Source organism: Pelophylax lessonae (genome assembly GCF_965119305.1).
Source record: "Pelophylax lessonae genome assembly, chromosome: 9".
Lineage (NCBI taxonomy): Eukaryota > Metazoa > Chordata > Amphibia > Anura > Ranidae > Pelophylax > Pelophylax lessonae.
Window position 1 is genome coordinate 99,862,355 of NC_138776.1, and position 25,651 is coordinate 99,888,005.

A 25,651-nucleotide genomic window follows, 5' to 3' on the forward strand; every position below is an offset into this window, starting at 1 on the left:
TAGTATCAAAACAAGATCTGGAAAGAACAAGGGGACAGAGCATGAGTTACATACAATATACATCTTTAATTCTTATACATCATACAGTAAATTAGATAGTTGCAAAAGTCATTGTCCTTGAATACTAGCTAGGTTCCCACCAAGGGAGTGACATAAATCAAGGTGGCAATTTGCATACTCCTGTTCCTTTTCCATGCATAAAGCGAATTGAACCGACCTCAACTAGACACGGTTCCCTCTTTTATACAGTTGCCCCAAAAAGCCTGGGAAAACCTGGCCAGCAGCATTAATCCTTGACTCTAAGTTGTCACCAGGTGTAACGTTCATGCGTTTTTGTTTGTGGATGGATTTACAGCTGCAGAATTATTACACTCAGTAGCCTTGTAGAGAATCTGTTGAACAACATATCCAACTCTCAGGACTTCATCACCGTGTACAGCCTGTTATATACTATATATATATTAATAGATGTTTAATGGAGGGATAGAGTAAATGAGGATATATAGATGAGAGACAGGCTATTGTATGGTGAGCACTAGAAGTAGTATTAGGAGAGTTGCAGGTGATGGTAAAGCAGATAGGTTCTGATGTCAAGTATAGTGCAGATGGTAAGAGGACACAGATGGAGTATACTTAGACAGAATAACCTAGTGCAAGGATAGTTGAAGGTAGTCCCAAGAGCTAACAGTCTATGCAGATGATAGTGAATAGATAGATACAGATAGTCTTGGAAATTGCAGTAGATGACAGTAGGAGATTGGTTAGCAAGAATCCCCTGCGGGGTACTTATCACTTAGATAGGTTTAGGAATAACAGTGTCCATTGGAGAGGGATGATCCCGTAGCGAGATACGGATCACCAGCGAGGTTTCCGGCTTCAGTTCAGCAAGGGAGGTATGTCAGCAGCTCCGACTTCTCAGGCGTAGGTGCGATGAACATGTGGGTTTGAACGAGCGATGAGTGAGAGCAAACCGGCGATTGAAATAGCCGCTCATAGCGGCGCTCGGCAATGATGTCATCCGGTCTTAAAGGTATATGCGTCCCTTGTTACACAAGATGGGACGCAATTAGGAGAGGAGAAATATGGAGACAAGGGTACCAGAGGTACCGGAACATTACAGTACCCCCCCCCCCCTTAAGGCCGGCTCCGGAAGGCCTCTAGAACTGTTTTTTCCGGATATTTCAAGTGGAAATTGCGAATCAGTCTAGGGGCATGTATATCGGAGGTATCCAGCCAGGTGTCATCTTGGGGCCCATAATTCTTCCATCGTACAAGATACTGGAGTCTTCTTCTATTGAAATGGGAATCCAAAATTTCTTTTATCTCAAATTCTTCTCCACCTTCCACTTGTACAGGAGGTGGAGGTGAGATAGTAGGCCTTATTCCTTGGTTAGGAACATGGGGCTTCAGTAGAGACACATGGAAGACAGGATGTATCTTGAGGTCTACTGGCAATGTGAGTTGTACTGCAGCTTTTCCAATAAGCTTCTCTATTGGAAAAGGTCCCAGAAATAGAGGTCCAAGTTTTTTACTAGGGATTTTTAGTCTCAGATTTTTTGTAGAAAGCCAAACAAGATCCCCAATGGCATATTGGGGAGAGGGTTTCCTACGGAGGTCGTAGTACTTTTTTTGTTGGCTATGAGCATGAGATATGGTATTGTTGAGTAATCCCAGAGAATCCTTTATCTGGGCAAGATAATCATATGCCACTGGATTACTTGATGGCAAGATACGTGGAGGAAGGAGTGTGGGATGAAACCCATAATTCAGGTAAAACGGACTTTGCTTAGTAGTGCTATGAGTAGCGTTGTTATAGGCGAGTTCCGCCAGCGGGAGGAGATCTGCCCAATCGTCCTGTAGATATGAAGTATAGCAACGCAGGTACTGTTCAATGCACTGGTTAACTCTCTCTGTCTGTCCGTTGGTCTGAGGGTGGTGGGGAGAAGTAAGGTTACGCTCTATTCGCAGTATCTGACATAGAGCTAGCCAAAACTTTGAGATGAATTGTGAACCACGGTCAGACAGCAGTGTTTTTGGAATACCATGTAACTTAAAGACATGTTTCACAAGTAATTCCGCTGTTTGTTTGGATGAAGGTAGTTTTCGGATAGGAGTGAAATGTGCCATCTTGGTCAGATGGTCCACTGACACCAAGATGGTGTTGAATCCTTTGGAAGGTGGTAGTTCCACTATGAAGTCTAAGGATACCACTTCCCACGGAACCTGGGGTATCTGTAAACTACAAAGTAACCCTGATGGTTTCGTGTTGTCAATTTTAGACCTTGCACAGATATCACAAGATGAAACGAACTTTTTTACGGTTGTCTTCATGTCTGGCCACCAAAATTGCCTAGTGAGTAGATTGAGAGTTTTAGTCATACCCATATGTCCTGCCATAGGTACATCATGCGACAATTCTAAGATCTTGGTTCGCATAGTAGGGGGTATGTATAATTTATCGTTGTAGTAGAGGAAGCCTTCTGCGTCAGTAGTTAGTTGTGGTGGAGGTGAATCCAACCCTATGCTGTGCAAAATCTCCTCCTTCAGGGAGCGAACGACTCCGATAATACGCTCAAGTGGTATTATAGGAACTGAGGGAACCTCAGTGCAATCTTTCTCGGCTAGTCGTGAGAGTGCATCCGCTTTTTTATTTTTGTCTGCGGGGGTGTAAGTTACTAAAAAATTAAATCTCAGAAAGAATAACGACCACCGTACCTGCCGGTGGGAAAGAGTTCTATTAGTCTGAAGGTATTGAATGTTTTTTTGATCAGTATATATCAGAATTGGCAATTGAGTGCCCTCAAGTAGATGTCGCCAATTCTCTAATGCCAGTTTTATGGCTAATAACTCCTTCTCACCTACTGGGTAGTTCACCTCGGGGCTACTTAATGACTTTGAAAAGAAAGCAACTGGGTGAAGAGGTGAGGTGTTTGTTGGTCGTTGTGAGAGAACTGCTCCTACTGCCATATTAGACGCATCTACCTCCAAGATGTATTGAAGGGATGGGTCTGGATGGCATAGTATGCGGGCAGTAGTAAAGCTTGATTTCAGCAGAGAGAATGCTCCATTTGCTTCTTTTGTCCAATTAAATGGTTTCTTCGTGCTTGTAAGTTGTGTGAGAGGTTTCACAATCGCAGAGAAGTTTTTAATGAATTTCCTGTAGTAATTAGAGAATCCTAGGAACCTTTGTAATGCTTTGCGAGTGGTTGGCACAGGCCAATCCAGAATGCAGGATATTTTGCTCATGTCCATTTTGATTCCACTTTTAGATATAATATATCCTAGGAATAGTACTTCCTCTTTATGAAACAAACATTTCTTTGATTTAACATATAAGTTATGTGCAAGTAGTCTTGACAATACAAGTCTCACATGTTTTATGTGCTCAGGTAAGGAATGAGAATAGATAAGTATATCGTCCAAATATACTACCACACAAACATCAAGCAAGTCTCGGAATATCTCATTTATAAACCGTTGGAAGGCTGCGGGAGCATTACATAGCCCAAATGGCATTACAAGGTACTCAAACAGTCCGTATCTGGTTCTGAATGCCGTCTTCCATTCATCCCCTTTACGGATTCAAATTAAATTGTATGCCCCTTTTAGGTCCAATTTTGAAAAGAAAGAAGCCCCACGCACCTGTTCGATAAGTTCAGGAATAAGAGGTAAAGGATAACGATCCTTTATTGTGATGGCATTTAATTGTCTGAAATCAATGATAGGCCTAAGGCTAGAATCCTTATTGCGGACAAAGAAGAGTCCAGCAGCAGTGGAGGAAGAAGAAGGTTGGATGAATCCTTTTGCCAAGTTCTCATCCAGATACTCCTTAAGGTGAGAGAGTTCATCCTGTGAGAGAGGATATACATGTCCATAAGGCAACTTGCTATTAGGGAGCAGATCGATACAACAATCATAGTCCCTATGGGGAGATAGCATTTGAGCGTTTTTCTCAAGGAAAACCTCTGAAAAATCTTGATAACACTTAGGAATAATGTCATCCGGCAGTACAGACAGGATCCTATCATGTGTGGGGAGGTTACACGTCGTCTCACAATAGTGAGAAGAGAAGGCTAACGTTCTTGTTTTCCAATCGATGATTGGTTGATGTATGTGTAACCAGGGAAGTCCCAAAATGATTGGAAAATGTGGTGAAGTTAATACATCAAAGGTGGTGGTCTCCACATGAGACTCGTCAGCAGTTACAAGAAGTGCCTGTGTCTGACTGGTGATAGGACCAGAGGATAAAGGGGTACCGTTAATAAAACTAACGGAGACAGGTTTGGGTTTTGAAACAATAGGTATTTTATTAAGGGAGACAAAACAAATGTCAATGTAGTTTCCACAAGATCCTGTGTCAATCATAGCCTTGGTGGTGATCCTAGTTTGGTCCCACTGCAATGTTAATTGAACAAAAAGATAAGGATTAGAAAAGGAAGTTGTGAGTCCCCCTAGCAAGACATTTGAACACTCACCCTCTTTTCTGCGGACAAGAGGACAGTCGTTTACCAAATGATTCGGGGATGCGCAGTACATGCAAAGATGTTCGGTTTTCCTCCTGGCACGTTCAGAAAGGGTCAGAGGTGGACGTATCATTCCTACTTCCATAGGAGTAGGGTCAGCAGACAACATCCGAGAAGGACTGGAAAATGGTGAGCCCATCTTCTCAGCCTTTCTTTCTCGTAGTCGTCTGTCAATATTGATACTGGTCTGGATCAGTCCCTCTAGAGTGCCAGGTAAATCCGCTCGGGAGAGCTCGTCTTTAACGGCCTCAGATAGGCCGAGTCTAAACTGCGTTCGCAAAGATGTGTCGTTCCACCCTGAATCAGGGGACCATCTTTTAAAATTCGCCATGAAATCTTCAACAGGTCTCCTTCCTTGTTTTAAGGCCCGTAATTGGGTGTCAGCGGTACTCTGCTTGTTGGGGTCTTCATATAAAGTAGCAAGTTGTGCTAAAAATAAGGGATAAGAATTAAGGAGTGGATCATCCTTTTCAAAGAGAGCATCTGCCCAGGCCCGGGGTTCACCCGTTAAATAGGAGATGATGGTACAAACCTTAATTTGGTCAGTGGTGTAGGTTAGAGGTTTTAACAAAAAAAACAATCGACATGCGTTTTTAAATTCACGGAATTTGCTCCGATCACCAGAAAGCACTATAGGAGGGTTTATCTTAGGCTCACGGGGCTGAGCAGCAGGAGGCTGTGTAAGACGGCCGAGCTGCTGTCTCAAGGTTTGATTGTCATTTTTTACCTCTGTAAGCGCAGGGATCAATGCATCTACTTGCGGTTTTAATTGTAGTACATGAGTGGATAATTCTGCTGAATCCATATTTTTTTTAAAGGCTCGTTCAATCTGTAACGTTCATGCGTTTTTGTTTGTGGATGGATTTACAGCTGCAGAATTATTACACTCAGTAGCCTTGTAGAGAATCTGTTGAACAACATATCCAACTCTCAGGACTTCATCACTGTGTACAGCCTGTTATATACTATATATATATTAATAGATGTTTAATGGAGGGATAGAGTATATGAGGATATATAGATGAGAGACAGGCTATTGTATGGTGAGTAGGGTTGAGCGAACACCTAGATGTCCGTGTTCGACGGGTTCGGCCGAACTTTAAAAAAAAGTCCGGGTCCGTGTCCCGGACTTTTACCGAACTTTTCCCGGACACCGAACCCCATTGAAGTCAATGGGGACCCGAACTTTAAGGCACTAAAATGGCTCTAAAACACCAAAGGAAAGGGCTAGAGTGCTGCAAATGGCAGCAAAACGTAATTAAGAGCATGGCAAGTGCTCTGCAAACAAATGTGGATAGGGAAATAACTTAAAACAACAAAAAAAAACAGAAAAATAAAACAATGTTCTTCTTCATCTCTGAAGGACGAGGCCCATATGGAGTAGGAGGGAGGTTGAGGTGGTGGTGGATGTGGCGGTGACATAGGCGTGCGCACAGGGTGTGCTGGGTGTGCCTGGGCACACCCTAATCACCTAGGGCACATAGCATTGCCAGTGAGGAGATGGGAAAGATCTCCCTGGGACCTGCTCTGCTCTATTTCTCCTTGCCTACAGGTACATGGCCCCGATACATTACTCTCCCTGCTGGCAAACACATGCATGTGTATTTCAACTTTGGGGTGCACACCTTAATGCAATAGGCTGCGCACACCTATGGGCGGTGTAGGTGGAAGCGGCGGTGGAGGAGGACCAGGGCCGGATTAACAGCATCATGGGCTTGGTGCTGAGGATTTTGAAGGGCCTTAAGGGCCGTGCCTTGCCATGCACCCAGAGGAGGAAGGGTGCAGCCATGCATGCCTAATTCAACATGGGATGCTGTCTCTGAAGCCCATAAACACATCCATGCATCGCCAACTGTCCCTCCTTGTCCGGCCTTCACGCTGTGTGGGGAGGTTCTGAGGGTGCTGCCTGGGGAAGCGAGCATAGAAGCCAGACTTCTGTGTTTACAAGTGACAGAAGAGCGGTAACAGTGAATATGGCCAACCCGGGGCCTATATAAAAGGTAGGGGCCTGGAGCTGCAGCTCCAATAGCCCCTACATTAATCTGGCCCTGAGGAGGAGGACGAGGTAGCCAACACTGCTTCTTTTCAAAAATTTTAAATGAGGGTACACCCCAAAAGAGTGAGAAAGAGCAAAAATGGAACAATGGGTGGGTAAGGTCGGTATCCATTGCTATTCTGCATAAGGTACGGAAAAGTCCCGTGGGATCCATGCCTGGTTCATTTTAATGAACGTGAGCTTGTCCACATTGTCTCTGGACAGGCGGCTGCGCTTGTCTGTTATAACGCCCCCAGCCGTGCTAAATACCCGTTCAGATAATACACTGGCTGCAGGGCACGCCAGCACCTCCAAGGCGTAAAGGGCAAGCTCAGGCCATGTGCCCAATTTGGAGACCCAGAAGTTGAAGGGGGCAGACCCGTCATTCACTACATGTAGGCGTGTGCACACATACTGCTCCACCATGTTGGTAAAATGCTGCCTCCTGCTAAGACGTTCCATCTGAGCTGCTGGTGCTGCTGTTTGTTGTGGCGTGCTGACAAAGCTTTTCCACATTTCGGCCATGCTAACCCTGCCTTCTGAGGTGCTGGCGGTGCCCTGGTTGCGTTGGCGACCTCCTCCTCCTCCTCCTCTGCCTTGTGCTTCCACTGTGGCCCCGCTGTCAGATGGGAATGCCAGCAGCATGGCGTCTACCAGCGTGCGCTTGTACTCGCGCATCTTGCGATCGCGCTCCAGTGAGTGAATTAAGGACGGTACGTTGTCCTTGTAACGGGGATCCAGCAGCGTGGCCACCCAGTAATCAGCACAAGTTAGAATGTGGGCAACTCGGCGGTCGTTGTGGAGACACTGCAGCATGTAATCGCTCATGTGTGCCAGGCTGCCCAGAGGCAACGAAAGGCTGTCCTCTGTGGGAGGTGTATGGTCCGTGTCCTCTGTATCCCCCCAGCCACGCACCAGTGATGGCCATGAGCTGGCCTGGGTGCCACCCTGCTGTGAACATGGTTCCATCTCCTCCTCCAGCTCCTCCTCCTCCTCATCCTCCTCATCCTCCAGAACTGTGCCCCTGCTGGACAATTGCGTCCCTGGCGTTTGCGTGTGCAGGAACCCACCCTCGGAGCCCCTTGCGAATGACTGCCCTGAAAGCCTTGGAAATGTTACCTCTTCATCCTCCTCCTCCTCCTCATCCTGTGCCACATCCTCTTCCATCATCGCCCGAATTGTTTTTTCAAGGAGGCATAGAAGTGGGATAGTTAAGCTGAGAACGGCGTCATTGCCACTGGCCATGTTGGTGGAGTACTCAAAACAGCGCAACAAGGCACACAGGTCTCGCATGGAGGCCCAGTTAAATTAAATAGCGGAATAGGAAATATGATCAAAAAAAGTGTATGTATCTCGCACGTACACAACCACACTAGGCCCCAATTACTATTGTTTGTACCCCTAAAAGGCTAGATGAGGAGTAGGGGGGGTATGGAACAGGCAGCACCCTCAAACCTTCAGAAGTATGAGATGAACCCCAACAACTTGGAAAGGTGGATCTCTCTCACACGTACCGACACAGACTATCCCGCAATTCAATTGATCCTCAAAGGTTTTTATTGAATAGCGGAATAGGAAATATGATCAAAAAAAGTGTATGTATCTCGCACGTACACAACCACACTAGGCCCCAATTACTATTGTTTGTACCCCTAAAAGGCTAGATGAGGAGTAGGGGGGGTATGGAACAGGCAGCACCCTCAAACCTTCAGAAGTATGAGATGAACCCCAACAACTTGGAAAGGTGGATCTCTCTCACACGTACCGACACAGACTATCCCGCAATTCAATTGATCCTCAAAGGTTTTTATTGAATAGCGGAATAGGAAATATGATCAAAAAAAGTGTATGTATCTCGCACGTACACAACCACACTAGGCCCCAATTACTATTGTTTGTACCCCTAAAAGGCTAGATGAGGAGTAGGGGGGGTATGGAACAGGCAGCACCCTCAAACCTTCAGAAGTATGAGATGAACCCCAACAACTTGGAAAGGTGGATCTCTCTCACACGTACCGACACAGACTATCCCGCAATTCAATTGATCCTCAAAGGTTTTTATTGAATAGCGGAATAGGAAATATGATCAAAAAAAGTGTATGTATCTCGCACGTACACAACCACACTAGGCCCCAATTACTATTGTTTGTACCCCTAAAAGGCTAGATGAGGAGTAGGGGGGGTATGGAACAGGCAGCACCCTCAAACCTTCAGAAGTATGAGATGAACCCCAACAACTTGGAAAGGTGGATCTCTCTCACACGTACCGACACAGACTATCCCGCAATTCAATTGATCCTCAAAGGTTTTTATTGAATAGCGGAATAGGAAATATGATCAAAAAAAGTGTATGTATCTCGCACGTACACAACCACACTAGGCCCCAATTACTATTGTTTGTACCCCTAAAAGGCTAGATGAGGAGTAGGGGGGGTATGGAACAGGCAGCACCCTCAAACCTTCAGAAGTATGAGATGAACCCCAACAACTTGGAAAGGTGGATCTCTCTCACACGTACCAACACAGACTATCCCCCAATTTAACTGATCCCCAAAGGTTTTTGATTAAATAGCGGAATAGAAAATATGATCCCAAAAAAGTGTATGTATATCACACGTACACAACCACACTAGGCCCCAATTACTATTGTTTGTACCCCTAAAAGGCTAGGAGTAGGGGGAGTATGTAACAGGCAGCACCCTCAAACCTTCAGAAGTATGAGATGAACCCCAACAACTTGGAAAGGTGGATCTCTCTCACACGTACCAACACAGACTATCCCCCAATTTAACTGATCCCCAAAGGTTTTTGATTAAATAGCGGAATAGAAAATATGATCCCAAAAAAGTGTATGTATATCACACGTACACAACCACACTAGGCCCCAATTACTATTGTTTGTACCCCTAAAAGGCTAGGAGTAGGGGGAGTATGGAACAGGCAGCACCCTCAAACCTTCAGAAGTATGAGATGAACCCCAACAACTTGGAAAGGTGGATCTCTCTCACACGTACCAACACAGACTATCCCCCAATTTAACTGATCCCCAAAGGTTTTTGATTAAATAGCGGAATAGAAAATATGATCCCAAAAAAGTGTATGTATATCACACGTACACAACCACACTAGGCCCCAATTACTATTGTTTGTACCCCTAAAAGGCTAGATGAGGAGTAGGGGGAGTATGGAACAGGCAGCACCCTCAAACCTTCAGTATGAGATTGTGTTCACTGTACCCCACAAAGATTGAGTTCACTGCACCCCACAATGATTGTGTTCACTGCACCCCACAAAGATTGTGTTCACTGCACCTCACAAAGATTGTGTTCACTGCACCCCAAAAAGATTGTGTTCACTGCACCCCAAAAATGATTTTGTTCACTGCACCCCAAAAAGGATTTTGTTCACTGCACCCCAAAAAGGATGTTGTTCACTCCACCCCAAAAAGATTGTGTTCACTGCACCCCAAAAAGATTGTGTTCACTGCACCCCACAAAGGATTTTGTTCACTGCACCCCAAAAAGATTGTGTTCACTGCACCCCAAAAAGGATGTTGTTCACTGCACCCCAAAAAGGATTTTGTTCACTGCACCCCAAAAAGATTGTGTTCACTGCACCCCACAAAGGATTTTGTTCACTGCACCCCACAAAGATTGTGTTCACTGCACACCAAAAAGGATTGTGTTCACTGCACCCCAAAAAGATTTTGTTCACTGCACCCCAAAAAGATTGTGTTCACTGCAGCCCAAAAAGATTGTGTTCACTGCAGCCCAAAAAGATTGTGTTCACTGCAGCCCAAAAAGATTGTGTTCACTGCAGCCCAAAAAGATTGTGTTCACTGCAGCTCACACACAGAAAAATGGATGTGGATCACTGACACCTGCCTATCTCCAATCCCACACCACACAGCAATATCGATTGTAGTTTGTAGAACACAGTTTCCCTAAAATTCAGCAGACTCTGTCCCTAACAGGATTGAGAAGAGATCGTAGATCAGGATTGAGTGCAGACCCCACCCCCCACACAGCAATATCGATTGTAGTTTGTAGAAGACACTGACCCTATATAATTCAGCAGACTCTATCCCTAAAATGCCTACAACTCGCCCTGCCTAAACACTCCGACCTGTCCCTCAATTCTATCCGGACACAAATGGTTTTTTCCTGCCTATCTTTCCCTAATCAGCAGCCAGCACGTTGATGTGTGCTCTGTCCCTGAATCTAAGCAGCATAATGACGCCGCTGCGGCTGCCTCGAACTTATAAAGACTTGGTCACATGCTTCAGACGGCCAATCACAGCTACTGAGACATTTGCAGGCATGGCTGGGATGGCTTAAGGCACACCAGTTAAACGATTGTTGATTGGCTGTTGAAAGCCCGCCATGAAAAGAGCGCCAAAGCATGCAAAACCCGGAAATAAAACGACCGAACACGGATTTTTACCCGAACATACAGTAAAGTGTCCGTGTCCGTGTTCGGGTACAAAAAATCCAATTATTCGGTACGAACACGAATAATACAGTCCGTGTTCGCTCAACACTAATGGTGAGCACTAGAAGTAGTATTAGGAGAGTTGCAGGTGATGGTAAAGCAGATAGGTTCTGATGTCAAGTATAGTGCAGATGGTAAGAGGACACAGATGGAGTATACTTAGACAGAGTAACCTAGTGCAAGGATAGTTGAAGGTAGTCCCAAGAGCTAACAGTCTATGCAGATGATAGTGAATAGATAGATACAGATAGTCTTGGTAATTGCAGTAGATGACAGTAGGAGATTGGTTAGCAAGAATCCCCTGCGGGGTACTTATCACTTAGATAGGTTTAGGAATAACAGTGTCCATTGGAGAGGGGTGATCCTGTAGCGAGATACGGATCACCAGCGAGGTTTCCGGCTTCAGTTCAGCAAGGGAGGTATGTCAGCAGCTCCGACTTCTCAGGCGTAGGTGCGATGAACATGTGGGTTTGAACGAGCGATGAGTGAGAGCAAACCGGCGATTGAAATAGCGGCGCTCGGCAATGATGTCATCCGGTCTTAAAGGTATATGCGTCCCTTGTTACACAAGATGGGACGCAATTAGGAGAGGAGAAATATGGAGACAAGGGTACCAGAGGTACCGGAACATTACACCAGGTTAGCAAGGCAACATTAGCAAACAGTGCGATGGTTTAAAGCATAACAGAAAAAAAAAAAAAAAAAGCATATAACATGGTGATTCCCTAGTAAGCACCGGCTTACATCCTGATTTTTTTATCAGTTAATAGACTGTGTGGCTAATGACTTTAAGTCGCCATCTACTGGATGTCGCAGACTTGCTCACAGAGAATCAACTGCAACCTCAAGCTAGTCCTGTCATCAATGAAACTATACTTGACAACTGCAAAACAGTAACATCTTTCCTCTTTGAAAATCATGATGAGAGCTCCCAATGCTTTGATTTTACACTCCTGCAGTAGTCTAGGTCTAAACTGCAACTTAGCTACAGATTCATCCATCAACGCCCAAGATAATACAGCTGACAGTTACAGCATAACACCAAGAATCCCGCTAACAATGAAAGGCCTAAGAAATTCATCAGAATCATCTATACCTGTCATCATACAAGAACATCTTTTTCATAAGCTGGAAACAGAGTCTCCTAGACTGGTCAGGAGGAAGTTCCTTCAACCAACTAGAGAGACTGTTCTACCAAAACCCGTAAAGAACCTTACAAGCTTTAATACCCTTGAAGAAGATTTCATGGAGTGTTCCAAGATGTCTCAAATTTAGTACATCAGACTTTTCTGAAATGTCATTCTTCATTTATGGACTTGTATATATATATATATATATATGTTACCAACTTTCATTCAAACAAACAAATTGGACCTATTCTATTTATCCTGTGAATTACAAATTGAGTCAACTGAGGCTTAACATGTTGTGGCCTCTTTGACTGGAAGATGGATTCTTAAAGTGATTGTAAATGATTGTCTTTTTTTTTTTTTTTTTTTAAATAACAAACATGTTATACTTACCTGCTCTGTACAAGGGATTTGTACAGAGCAACCCCAATCCTCCTTTTCAGGGGTGCCTCAGCATCACTCCTGGCTCCTCCTTCTCTTCACTAGGTGCCCCCACAGAGAGCCACTTTCCATGGGGGTACCCCTTTGGGGGCACACTCAGGAGTCCCGCTGCTGCGTCCATTGACACAGACAGCAGGACTTGGCCCCATCCCCGGCTCCAGTGTCACAGGATTTGATTGACGTGCTCAAAGCTGAAAAGATAGAGTTTAGGTAAGAAAAAAGGGGGGCTCTGGGAGCAGCTGAAGCAGAAAAGGTTTTTTTTTTACCTTAATGCATAGAATGCATTAAGGTGAAAAAACATGAGACTTTACAACTCCTTTAAGAGATTTATCTGAGACTTCTTCCAACTATAGACTTATGTTTATATTTGGATGTTTCTCTTCTCTTTATCTCATTCAGGTCCAGAGGACAAGGCATTCAATGTTGGACCTATTTGTATTATATTATATAGTGAAAATATTTTAGTGTTGTGTCTCACATATTGTATTATGCATTTTATTGCTTTTGCATAGTAATATTGAGAATAATGTACTAACATCTAGTGGGAAGGTAAAACCGCAGCTACTTGCTAATTTGCTTTTGTTAATAAATATCTTGCTACCCGTTATGTTTTGTGCTAGTTAGTAGAGTTTAGCTAGTCATGCCCTGGTTTTCTTGTGTTCCCCCAGAATAGTTTTATCACAACCATTACACTTAGAAAGTCATTGTCTCCTTACTTTTCAAAAGACTGGAAAAAAACCCCTGTACTGTATTTTGTGAAGTAAACCTGCATTGGTTTCAAATTCTATATCATTTTGGAGAGTTAAGCTGTCTGTGGATGCTGCTGAATCAGCAAGTGGCCATACTACATGGACATTTTGAAACCTATGGAGATATGTCAGGTCATAGAGCAGCAGTTGAGACAGAATAGAAAACAGCAAGATTGCCTGATGCATTGCAGATTTGGTTTATTTGCCTCTCTAAGCCCCCATACATTCTGCAATGCAACAGCTAAGGAATTCACATTATTCTCTATGATATCTATTTACATGAATGCAAAATTTGCAGGGCAATTTTGAAAAGGTATATGTGCTTCTTTTGATACTACACAGTGCGTTTTGGCCCCATAGTCTTCAATGAAAGTATGAAAAAAGAATTTACATGCATTTGCATTGTTTCGAAAGTATGATATACTGGTAGTATATCCCCTGCGCCAATGGATCACCCTATAAACTAGAAAAACTAAAAAAACTAAAAAAAATTTTACTAAAGGGATGGGAAGAAGCTGCTATAGTAAAGTGCTAGTGAATGGGTTTGTGCAGGAAAAACCAAGTGAACAAATTCATGTGATATACAAAAACAAAATGCTCATTCAATACATTGCACACTATAAATAAATATATAAAATGTATATATAAAAAACAGAAAAAATATTCAAGTTCATACACAGTGCATGAGATGTGTAAATGATCTCATAAATGTTCCACACAGTTCATATATAAATGTGACTTCTTGTGAAAAAAGGTCAAACGTATTTAGATAACTCTGCAGTGCAAAAGTGCAGGTGCTTAGTGCCAAGCTCTCCAATCAGATATTGGTGTCACTTTTTGATTTCCACCGTGGCTAATATTAAAATTGCTCACTCACCAGACCAAGTGAGTCTCATATGCCTTATGGCACTAAGACCACATATGCTTAAATGACCCCCAGGGCCGGGATGGGTTCCCTCCGGGTGGGTGCATCCTCTTTGCTCCAGTGGTATCACTCCTTCGCTGCTCTCATCCGGCCGGATATGTTTAAAAAAGGGAAGGCTCCAAATAGTGCAGTAACGTTTAAAAAGTATCTTTATTGCACATAAATGCAAAACAGTTTGCACGATCCAATTACACGTAAAAACAAGTAAACCGCTGTCACATATAGAGCTGTGGAGTGGAGAGCGGTAACTACTGGTTTGCAGTCCATCTAACGCGTTTCGTCATTGGCTGATGATTTTATATGTCTGAAAGTCTGGTCCTAGGTCAGGAACAGTTTGAATGGCTAAACTCCATTTGTATAAGCACTAATTTTAGCATTCACTGTTCTTTAAGTTGCATGATTCTGATGTAGCACCCTCTAGCCAAGTGTGCTAGTGTTAGTTGTAGTGTAGGCAAATTTGGCCTGGCTGAGAGCCAGGCCTAGGTTGAATCTGGGTCAGGGTGAGTGACTCAGGGAGGCTGGATGACTCATCAGGCAGCACCTCTGGTACCTCCCCCTACTTGCATGAAACCTAGGAGTAGCTTCCAGATAAATGGTAGGAAGGGTAGGAGGAGCTGCCTGGAGTATTGAGGAGGACCGCAGCCAATCCCCAGCAAATGGGCTGGCAGGGGGTAGGCCCCTCTTAAATACTCAGGACCAGGCCAGCAGGGGCAGTAGTCGGGTGGAAGCTGGACATGGAGTGCTGAGGAGGCCGTCGGTGGCCCTTGAGGTCAACCCCCTGGTCTTGGTGGTGACCTCGGGCCTGGGGTTCGGCTGCTGGAGGGATCCTCTTACAACACATGGAGGAGTCCTGTCCAGAGGCACAAGAGCAAGAGTGAGGACAGCAGGAGCCAGCGAGCACATCCAGGAGGTCTCCAGGAGAAGTCAGCTGGGTGGGATGGTGAGTGTGCAGTCTGGGAGGACTGTGGGATGTAGCCAGGAGGGCTAGAGAAAGGGGCTTCTGCAGCCAGGCAGGCTGACAGAGCCTGAAGAGGTGGTGCTGAGGCTAGTGACCATGGGAGGAAGTGCAGTGAAAGTGCTAGTGCTGTCACCCCATCGTTCCCAAATATTGGGGCTCGCAGTCCCTGCCTGTAAAGGGTCATTGCTACAGACTTTTTCTTAGGGTGATACCACAGCTGATGTGCAAGAAAGTTTTGTGCAGGAGGAAGGAGTGGATATAGACTGTATATATAGTTGAAGTGTCCCTGAAGAAGTTTGCTCCAGTCAAGTGGGCATCCCATAATATTCCTATCCCTATCCCCATCCAAGTTTATTAACCCCTAAATAATACAAAAAAACAAGTTGCTGAACTGTTTCCTATCTCAAGTGTGCCTGTGGAAATTCGATGTGCCTGGCTGTGCAGGGTGGGGGGGGGGGGGAATCCCTGTTCACCAACGGCTCCTACGTGGGGTGTGCTACACTGAATTGGCGACAGTGCACAGCATCAGTCTATATTAATGCTATACTCTCATAAATGTGGCTGAAAGCTTTTGGCATCATTGTATCTTAAACACAAATACCCAATGCACAGTAGCACACTATGCTCATGTATGCTCAGCCTAAGTTCCAGAGGAAACACTGAGAATATAAATCATCCTGATGACAGTATTGGTGCTGTCACTATTGTACATAAAGCTCTCGGAGAAGATTAAACCTTCTATTGCTTTCCTGTTCTTATCTCAAGTATGTCATGTGTTGCTGGCAAAGTGATGTAAATATTGTTTAAGAGCCCAGATAAAAGTAATGTCAGCATATTTGTTTTAGCAGCTGACACACTGTACGCCAAGACTGGGTTAATGCTCAAGAATTATTGATATTATAATCCAGAAGGGTATTTTTAGGACCATTATAGTGAAATATTTCTTACCAAAACTTGGCCTGTGCAGGATCACAGCAATTCTGAAAAGAGATTGAATAGATATTTCCAGATTTCCAGTTTTCTGTGGTTTCAGTCTTTTGTTGGAGGAAATCAGGAGTACTATTAAATAAAAGGTCCAGTGTTAAGAAGGATGTCTCCATCTTCAATGACCTGTAGTGACGATGGCCTGCAAGAACATGCCTCGCAAGAACATGACCCATATCATTACCCAACTGCAATGACTGCCCAGTGAACTATGCATGGAGGAAACAATTAAATTAACAAGCCTGTCATAAAATACATACAGGGCTGCCATGCCTGACCTCCTTTTCAGAATACTAGTTGCCTTGATGCTATGTCAACCCTCTAGGTTTAGAATAGATATGAACGCAATCAATAAAATCACATATACTGCAAGCTTTCAAACGCCACTGTTTCAAAAGTTGCTTTCAATTACGAAATATTTTTTGTATATGATATATTCAATATTGTTTATTCATCTTTCATTAAAATAATACTTGGTGATCCTGCTATGAAGGCCACTGTTCCGGCACTTCTTGGTTTGAGGGGACAGCTGTCCCCCAGTTGTGGTGAAAGACAATGGAGAAGATCAGCAGTACTGAGATGCCAAAAAAAAGATAAATAAAAGGTAAACCAGTATTTTATGACAGAAATTACAATTGCTTATGCTACACAGTGGCTTAGCAAATTAAAGGTTGTCCAGCTAGGGTTTAGATGTACTTTAAGGCTGGCTATAGATGGTTTAAATCTCGGCCAGTCTAGCATGAACCAGCTGAGATTCTAAGCATGTATGGGCAGGCTGAATGTAACCAAGTTGATCGGTAAATATAGCCACAAGCAAAAATCACTGTGTTCTCCCTATCCGGACAGCTCTCCCTGCCCCCCCCCCCCCCCCCGGAAAACACAATGGCTCTGGGGGAGGGATTCCCCCATCAAAGCTAACTGTTTTGATGGGAGAATCAAGCGATGTTCATGGTTTTCAGGAAAGAAACTTCCTCCCTCTATGGAAAGCCTAAGGCTCCATGTACACGGGACGCTGGAAATGGCCGTTTAGGAGCAGTTGGGCGTTTTTTTCAGAAGCCCCTGAACCCATCTACATTTTATCTTATCTGTCCATGTACATCAGGTCGTTTACAGTCATTTGCAGGCAGTTGAGTTCAGGGACTGTTTTTAGAACGCAATTATTTGCGTTCGAACGTGTGTTTCCCGGCGTTTCAAACGCACAAACGCGTCCGAACGCGTCTGAACGCGTCCGAACGCGTCTGAACGCGATGACCCGCGTTTAGCGTTCGCGTTTTTCCATTTTAAAGGGGAATAATTTTTTTGACCTCTAGGAACGCTTCTAAACGCAAACGCCCGCAAACGCTGCTAAACGCCCGCTAAACGCGGGTACAAACGCGACCGAACGGACGTTTCAAACGTCCTAAAAATTCCAGCATTCAAAGGGACTTTTAACAACGTCCCGTGTACATGGAGCCTATACTTGGAGTCACTGGCCTGGAACAAGATCAGGAAGATCAGATGTCCTTACCTGCGTACTTTTATCTTGGTCAGTGATTCAAACTATTAAAACCAGGAGGTCAACATTACAGCAATGCAGCTAGCATTTTAAAAGAAGAGGTCAGCAACATTGGCCTTGATGTTTCTTTCAAGAGCAATCTTTTTTTTTCTAGAAAAGTACACCCCCTTCACATAACAGTTCAAATCCCCATTCTTTTAAGGTGCATCCGCACTCTGATTAGATACATGAACTCCTGCAGAAGGCAGTTCTGTTGAAAGCAATTTGAGGCTGCAAGCTCCCACAACTAATAACCACTCACATCACATGTGATCTCTCATGCAGCGATCATATGCGTGTAATCAGGGCCATCTTACCGAATGAGCACGCTGGGCAGTTGCCCGGGTCCCCACTTGCCTGGGGGACCCCACCTGTCCAGCGACCCAACCCCAGCCAAGCATTAGTCCCGATTCCCGTGTGCATGCCGCCACCAAACTTAGCAGGTGGCAAGAGCCTGTCGGCCCAGTGCTGCTGTCAAGCCACTTGGGCTGTGGGGGGGGGGGGGGGATCCCACAACTGCAGGAATGCCTGTCTGCCTCCACGGGAACAGGCACACACAGGACAGCCGAATCTGACTACCGTTCATGAGTGTGTTCCCCGGACCCAGCCGCTGAACTTGGATTCTGTCATTAGCCTTGAACTGCTGTACCAATAAATAATCGTCTTATCGATAATTTGTATTTTTATTCACGTGCGTGATTGTGTAGGCAGGGCCCCAGTTCACTGCATTGCCCAGGGCCCTTTAATGCTCTTAAGATGGCACTGCCTGTAATCAGTCCTGGACACAGGCAATCTGCGTCCGAGGCTGATCACTTGCATCTGATCGATGCATGAACGATTCCATGTGAGTGGCTGTGATAAGTTGCAGGAGCTGGTAGCCTCCTATTGCTTTCAATAGGGCTGCTTCCCACAGCTAATCATGGAAACCCCCATTGGGATTATCACATCTAATTGGAGTGTGGGTGCATTTGCAGTTGTGAATTAATTCTTAAATTATTGTCCCTTAGTTCATTCAGCAAGGAGGGATTGCATAGTAAACAAACACTGCACTGTTACTTTACAAAATGAGGGCGAACACCCATGAAATTCCAAAATCTACTATCAAGGGATCGCCTGTCACAAATCAGGCCTCCCCATAGTCCAACACAAGGTGCATGAACAGCCATTCAAAAGGTCTAAGTGGGAGAGCGGGGTCAGCCATAGGAGATAGGGATGGTGATCAAGGATATTGTCCCCTCTTTGAAGAGAATCTGTTACTTTTCCTTGCATGGGCAAGTAGTTATTTGTCTGTGACCCCACTGGAAGACCCCAATAGAGAGTCTCACTTCCTGTCCCTGTTACGCCCAAGAAAGTAAATGGAAGCACGGGTCTCATGTAAAGAAGAAAACACAAAAAAAGCAATAAAAACAATTTCAGACATTCAAAGCATTCCCAACCTTACCAAAAGTGTATTTTTGTTACTTTTCTTAAGGCCCGTACACACGTAGCGATTGTCGGCCGTAAATATTCGGCCAACGTCCGATCGGCCGATTGTCGGCTTGTTAGTATGATGCTTCCGACAACCGACTACGACTTTTCGGCCGAACAGAATCTGGTGTGCATGCTTTAAAATTTTTGTTGGCCAACACCAGAACGGCTGATTGTTCCTCAGTCAGTACAGAATTCGGCCGACAAACAGCAGATGAGCAAGACTGGGCATGCTCAGAGAAGAAAAAACACACGGAAAGTTAACCAGCACATGACATCACTTCTGAAGTCGGCTGTTGTTGGCCGACAAAATTCGTGTGCAGCCTTTAGCACTTTTCAACCGACAGGACAGCACTGGACAAAAGACGGCCGATCGTTCGGCCGACAATCGCTACGTGTGTACGGGGCTTTAGTCTCTATTGAAGAGATTTACCATCAATTTTTCATAATAGGACACACACAAAAACAAAAAAGCAGTAAATCAATAAGAACCTGATACTGGCTCTAACCCTTCCCAAAAATGAAATATTTTCTTATGTCAAATTACGCAAGAAAAGTCTTCATATGTATGGCCACTATACAATTATATGTGTATGTTTCCATATATGTCAATATTTTGAGGGATATTTTACAGAAAGCAGCTGCAGACACAATTTCAGAACACCCAAGGACAAGGATCATAAAGAAATGATCCATATATTTTGGAATGAACAGTTTTCCCAAGGGACAATAGCTCTGCCTTCTGTCTCATTTCTACAATCTGTTATCAGGAAGGTTGGAGATAAGATATGGGGTCTTCTAAACTTCCTGCTGGGACATTGCTATAAGAAGGGAAAACTGTCAGCAGCTGGTTGGAGGGGCAGTCATATAAGGTGGGCTTGTTTGTTTGGGCTGGATGGGTTCTGGAAATGTCCACTCCACACACCATCTTTCAGGCTCCAACTCTGCTGGCTTTAATCATTTTGACACCCGTCTTCCCTTATCAATCTAAATTATGTGGCTGTTCACAGTAATGTGTTATTGAAAGCCTAAGTGCTCTGAAGACTCTCCATTGCTACTGCTGGGTGTTAACCTTTAAGGAGACAATTTATTTGGGCTTGAGGTTGACAATGACTTCCTTTCACATACTTCCAAGTAAATAGCAAACTTTTAAATCAGACAACTTAGTAGGTGCTACATGAATTCAACCTAGAACATTTTATCTCTTTCCATCACTTCTGCTAGCTGGACTGAAGTCAATGGGAACATAGCCAAGAAATATTCTACTAGAAAGCCAACTGAGATCACCAAAGCAAAAAAGTAAAATAACTTCAGCTAATATGAAAATATTGTTAAATAATCCTAAAAATCACATAACCCCGGGTCCATAACCATTGATGGTTGGAATGTTACTTCTCATGAATCCCGTTTAACAGCTAACACATTATATTAAAGAGAGTCGTTATAAAGTGTTATCCTCTCCATACACATGGCAACTTTGGGTGTTGGAATGAAAAAACAATGGTTCACTGCAGTCTGACAACCATGTTTTAAATGTTTTGTCTTTTGTCACTACCAGACAGTTGAATCCAAGTAGCAAGTGGCTGTGGATTTCTCAGTTCAATACAATAATTTTTTCAAACAAAAGCTCGTTTAAGAGCCTTGGAGTTGCAGCACAAATTGTTTAGCATATGGTCAACAACAGGTTTTATTTTTAAAACATTTAGAACAGGGGTGTCTAGCCTTTTGCCCTTCCCGGGCCACATTGGAAGAAGAGAATTATTAACATTAACAATAAGGACAGCTGAAAAAGTTGGGAAGATCACAGGTTAACGATCACTGATAAAGATAATGTACCTGAGTAATAAAACTTCATTTTTTTTGTATGAAAGTAAAAGAGTGCAAAATAAAACTAGTGGAATATTTGTTTTTGATAAACTAACACATCAATATCTAGTTTGATGGATGTAGTAACAATTCTCAATGAATTCTCAAGGTGCTCATCAGATATTTGGGTTCTAATTTTGCCCTTGACGTGCTTAATCCTTGAAAATAGTTGCTCACAAATATAGAGCAAACCTTCCCACTGAATTTCTCATGGCAGTGCCCTTGCCACCCATTGGCTTGCTGAAAACCTGGTAATGGATTGTGGATATAACTATAACCCAAAACTAACACCTTTGTGGAATTTAACATTTTTAAAAACTAACGAGGGTGCATTTTCCTATGCACCAAACACCACTGCTAGAAAACTTAACCTTTATTACAAATTTTCTGATTGGCTGTGATACAGCAGCGGCGCGATTGGCACTTGCGGCTGTTAATCAAAGTCCGTTAGCCAATCAGGAGAGAGGGAGCAGGGCTGAACCACAACTCAGTGTCTGAATAGACACAGGGGAGCTGCGGCTCAGCTTGGATACCCCCCATAGCAAGCTGCTTGCTGCGGGGGCACTCAACAGGAGGGAGGGGCCAGGAGTACCGAAGAGGGATCCGAGAAGAGGAGGATCTGGACTGCTCTGTGCAAAACCACTGCATAGAGCAGGTATGTAGAACATGTTTGTTATTTTTAAAGAAAATAAAATGAGACTTTACAATCACTTTAAGTGATCATAATTCTTCATTCTTGATCAACATCAGACGATTTTATCCAAAAATAATAATGATGTGTAGAAAACACTTTTTTTCTATTAGTAACACTTTTATTGAATAAAGAGATTGTTGTAGGGATAAAAACTTGGCAAGTGTATTTTCTTTTTTGCTGCTGAGGGATTTGTTGTTGCTGCTGGGGGTCTATTATTGCTGGGGGGGGGGGGGTATTGCTGCTGGGGATCTATTTTTTACTTTTCTTTAGCATCACCATTATTATACAATTGCTATCATTACCAAATTCCATGCAAAATTTCTTAGCACTGCAAAATGATACTTGGCTCTATATTCTCTAAAAGGGGCCCTACTGGGAGCTGGGTAGAGGGTGGAACTCCTGGGGTAGACATAAAGCTAATTTGAAGAGGGGAATTCCTGCTCCTATTCTCTGGCCAAAAAATCACTGCAAATGCATAATGTTGAATTTCCCATCCTCTTCTCTTCCAGTGACCCATAGTCACCAGGACAAAAAGAAAGGACGAATCTCCCAGTTATAGGTACACTTCTCTTTCATGACTTAGCAGAATATCCTCCAGTAGGTTCAGGGCATAGGCTGACTGTGCCAACTTTATCATAACAATAAACTAGGTTCTTTAGCTTAAAGTGGTTCTACTTACATTACACGTAAGATAAAACATGGACTTTAATGTTAAACAGCTCATTAAAAACACACATATGTATATGATGTAATCCAAAGTTTTTTTGTAATGCATTTAAAAGATATCAAACAGATGACATAACATGAAATTCAGGGCCCAGACCAAATATGTAAAAGAAATGTGTTATCCTGTTTCATCTGAATGAAAGAAAACAAAGAGAAGCTGAACCGCAGATGTGATGGCTAACAGAGCTACGTAGGGGCAGGAAACTGGTCTAGTCCCCGCAAGGTGATGTGGACCAGGCAGGTGTCAGTAGAGAGATAAGGTCTGGAATAATGCATGGCCCAAACTCCTACCTCATCTTGTGGGAACTTGATCACTCAGTGCTACATTTTCAAGGAAATCTTTGGAGACCCAAATAACATATATTATTATAGTTTGCAAAGGAAGAGAAGTGTTCACAATGACAGGCTAATGGATAAAGAGTTCATGGATATCCAGTCTGCCCTGTATGTCCTTGAAAAGGAACAAGATCTAAAAGAAATTGCCCGTGTTACAGCGATGAGGTCTGTTCTTACAAAATGCAGGGAATACATGTTGGTAAAACAATAAATGGGGCTAATTTTCTGTTGCATTATTTATTTCCAACCCCCAGTGCCAGTAACAGGAATGGCATTACCATTCTTCGGTGTCAGTAAATGTGTAATATCAGTGTGTGGAGTAACAAAAGGGATAATTGATGTCCTTAGTAAAATAGTAGGGGGCAGGAGGGAAGCTTTTACAGTGCTTGGTAGTTTTTGGGCCTCAGACTATTGTCCCATTTGTAAACAATAAAGTGGTTCAAATAGTGTAGCTGCTGAGTTTTAATATTAGGACACTTACCTTTCCAGGGATTCAGTGTAGTCCTTACCCAAGCCAGCTCTTCGTCCATGTTCGGGTACAGATGCCGGTATGTTTACCTTGGGAAACCGGCTGTGACTGCTTGTGACTTTACAGCCGGTTTCCCCCCATCTGCATGCAGCGCTTTGTGGATGATCCCGCAGCCAGGGGGGAGGAGGAAACAAGTGGAACTTCTCCTTTTGGGTGAAGATCCACTTTAAAGTAGTTGAGGAGTTCACTAAACTTAAAAACATTTTTCCAAAGAGAAATGTAAGCCTATCATACAAAATAAATTCCCATAACCTACAGTGTGGATCGAAAGTTTGGGCACCCCAGGTAAAAAATTGTATTAATGTGCATAAAGAAGCCAAGGAAAGATGGAAAAATCTCCAAAAGGCATCAAATTACAGTTTAGACATTCTTATAATATGTCAACAAAAGTTAGATTTTATTTCCATCACTGACACTTTCAAAATTACAGAAAACAATAAAATGGTGTCTGCAAAAGTTTGGGCACCCTGCAGAATTTATAGCATGCACTGCCCCCTTTGCAAGGCTGAGACCTGCCAGTGTCATGGATTGTTCTCAATCATCATCTGGGAAGACCAGGTGATGTCAATCTCAAAGGTTTTAAATGCCCAGACTCATCTGACCTTGCCCCAACAATCAGCACCATGGGATCTTCTCAGCAGTTGTCTAGAAAACTGAAACTGAAAATAGTTGACGCTCACAAAGCTGGAGAAGGCTATAAGAAGATAGCAAAGTGTTTTCAGACATCAATAGCCTCTGTTTGGAATGTAATTAAGAAATGGCAGTTATCAGGATCAGTGAAAGATAAAGCAAGATCTGGAAGACCAAAAATATCAGACAGAACAGCTCGCGGGATTGCGAGAAAAACAATTCAAAACCCACGTTTGACTGCACGATTCCTCCAGAAAGATCTGGCAGACAATAGAGTTGTGGTACACTATTCCACTATAAAGAGATACTTGTACAAATATGGTCTTCATGGAAGAGTCATCAGAAGAAAACCTCTTCTACGTCCTCACCACAAAAGTCAGCGTTTGAACTTTGCAAATGAACATGTAGACAAGCCTGATGCATTTTGGAAACAAGTTCTGTGGACCGATGAGGTTAAAATTGAACTTTTTGGCCGGAATGAGCAAAGGTATGTTTGGATAAGAAGGGGCACAGAATTTAATGAAAAGAACCTCTGTCCAACTGTTAAGCATGGGGTGGATCAATCATGCTTTGGGGTTGTATTGCAGCCAGTAGCACAGGGAACATCTCACTAGCAGAAGGAAAAATGGATTCAATAAAATTTCAGCAAATTTTGGATGGTAACTTGATGCCATCTGTGAAAAAGCTGAAGTTAAAGAGAGGATGGCTTCTACAAATGGATAATGATCCTAAACACACCTCGAAAATCCGCGGGGATTACATCAACAGGCGTAAACTGAAGGTTTTTCCATGGCCTTCACAATCTCCTGACCTCAACATAATTGAAAATCTATGGATAGACCTTAAAAGAGCAGTGCGTGACAGACAGCCCAGAAATCTCAAAGAACTGGAAGACTTTTGTAAGGAAGAATGGACAAAGATACCTCAAACAATAATTGAAAGAACTCTTGGCTGGCTACAAAAAGCGTTTACAAGCTGTGATACTTGCCAAAGGGGGCAGTACAAGATATTAATTCTGCAGGGTGCCCAAACTTTTGCAGACGCCATTTTTTTGTTTTCTGTTATTTTGAAAGTATTAATGATGGAAATAAAATCTAACTTTTGTTGACATATTATAAGAATGTCTAATCTGTAATTTGATGCCTTTTGGAGATTTTTCCATCTTTCCTTGGCTTCTTTATGCACATTAATACAAATTTTTACCTGGGGTGCCCAAACTTTCGATCACCACTGTATAATTCATTCCTGGGCTTCTAAAGTGCAGCTTCCTTAGCGATTCACGAACCTGCTGGTGGTTAGGTACAGAGTGAGGGCATTACATCATTGCAAGGAAATTACATTGCCATTTAGCTTTTGCGGTTCCAAAGCAATGAAGGGGAATCACCCATCGGTCAAGGCAGGAAAGATGGGCAGGGGTAATGGCTTTGTACGGCATATCTACACACCGTGCCTGTACTAATAGTGCAATGACAGAAGTCATAAATTGGCCATGCTAGCATGGATCAGCTGCCATGCTCAGCATGGTCAGTTTACTCTTTGGAGGAGGGGCACAGGCAGGATCAACCAAGTATTAGAGCACTGCCAGACACACATTTTTTTAGGTTCATAAACACTTTAAAACAGCCCCAGTGGA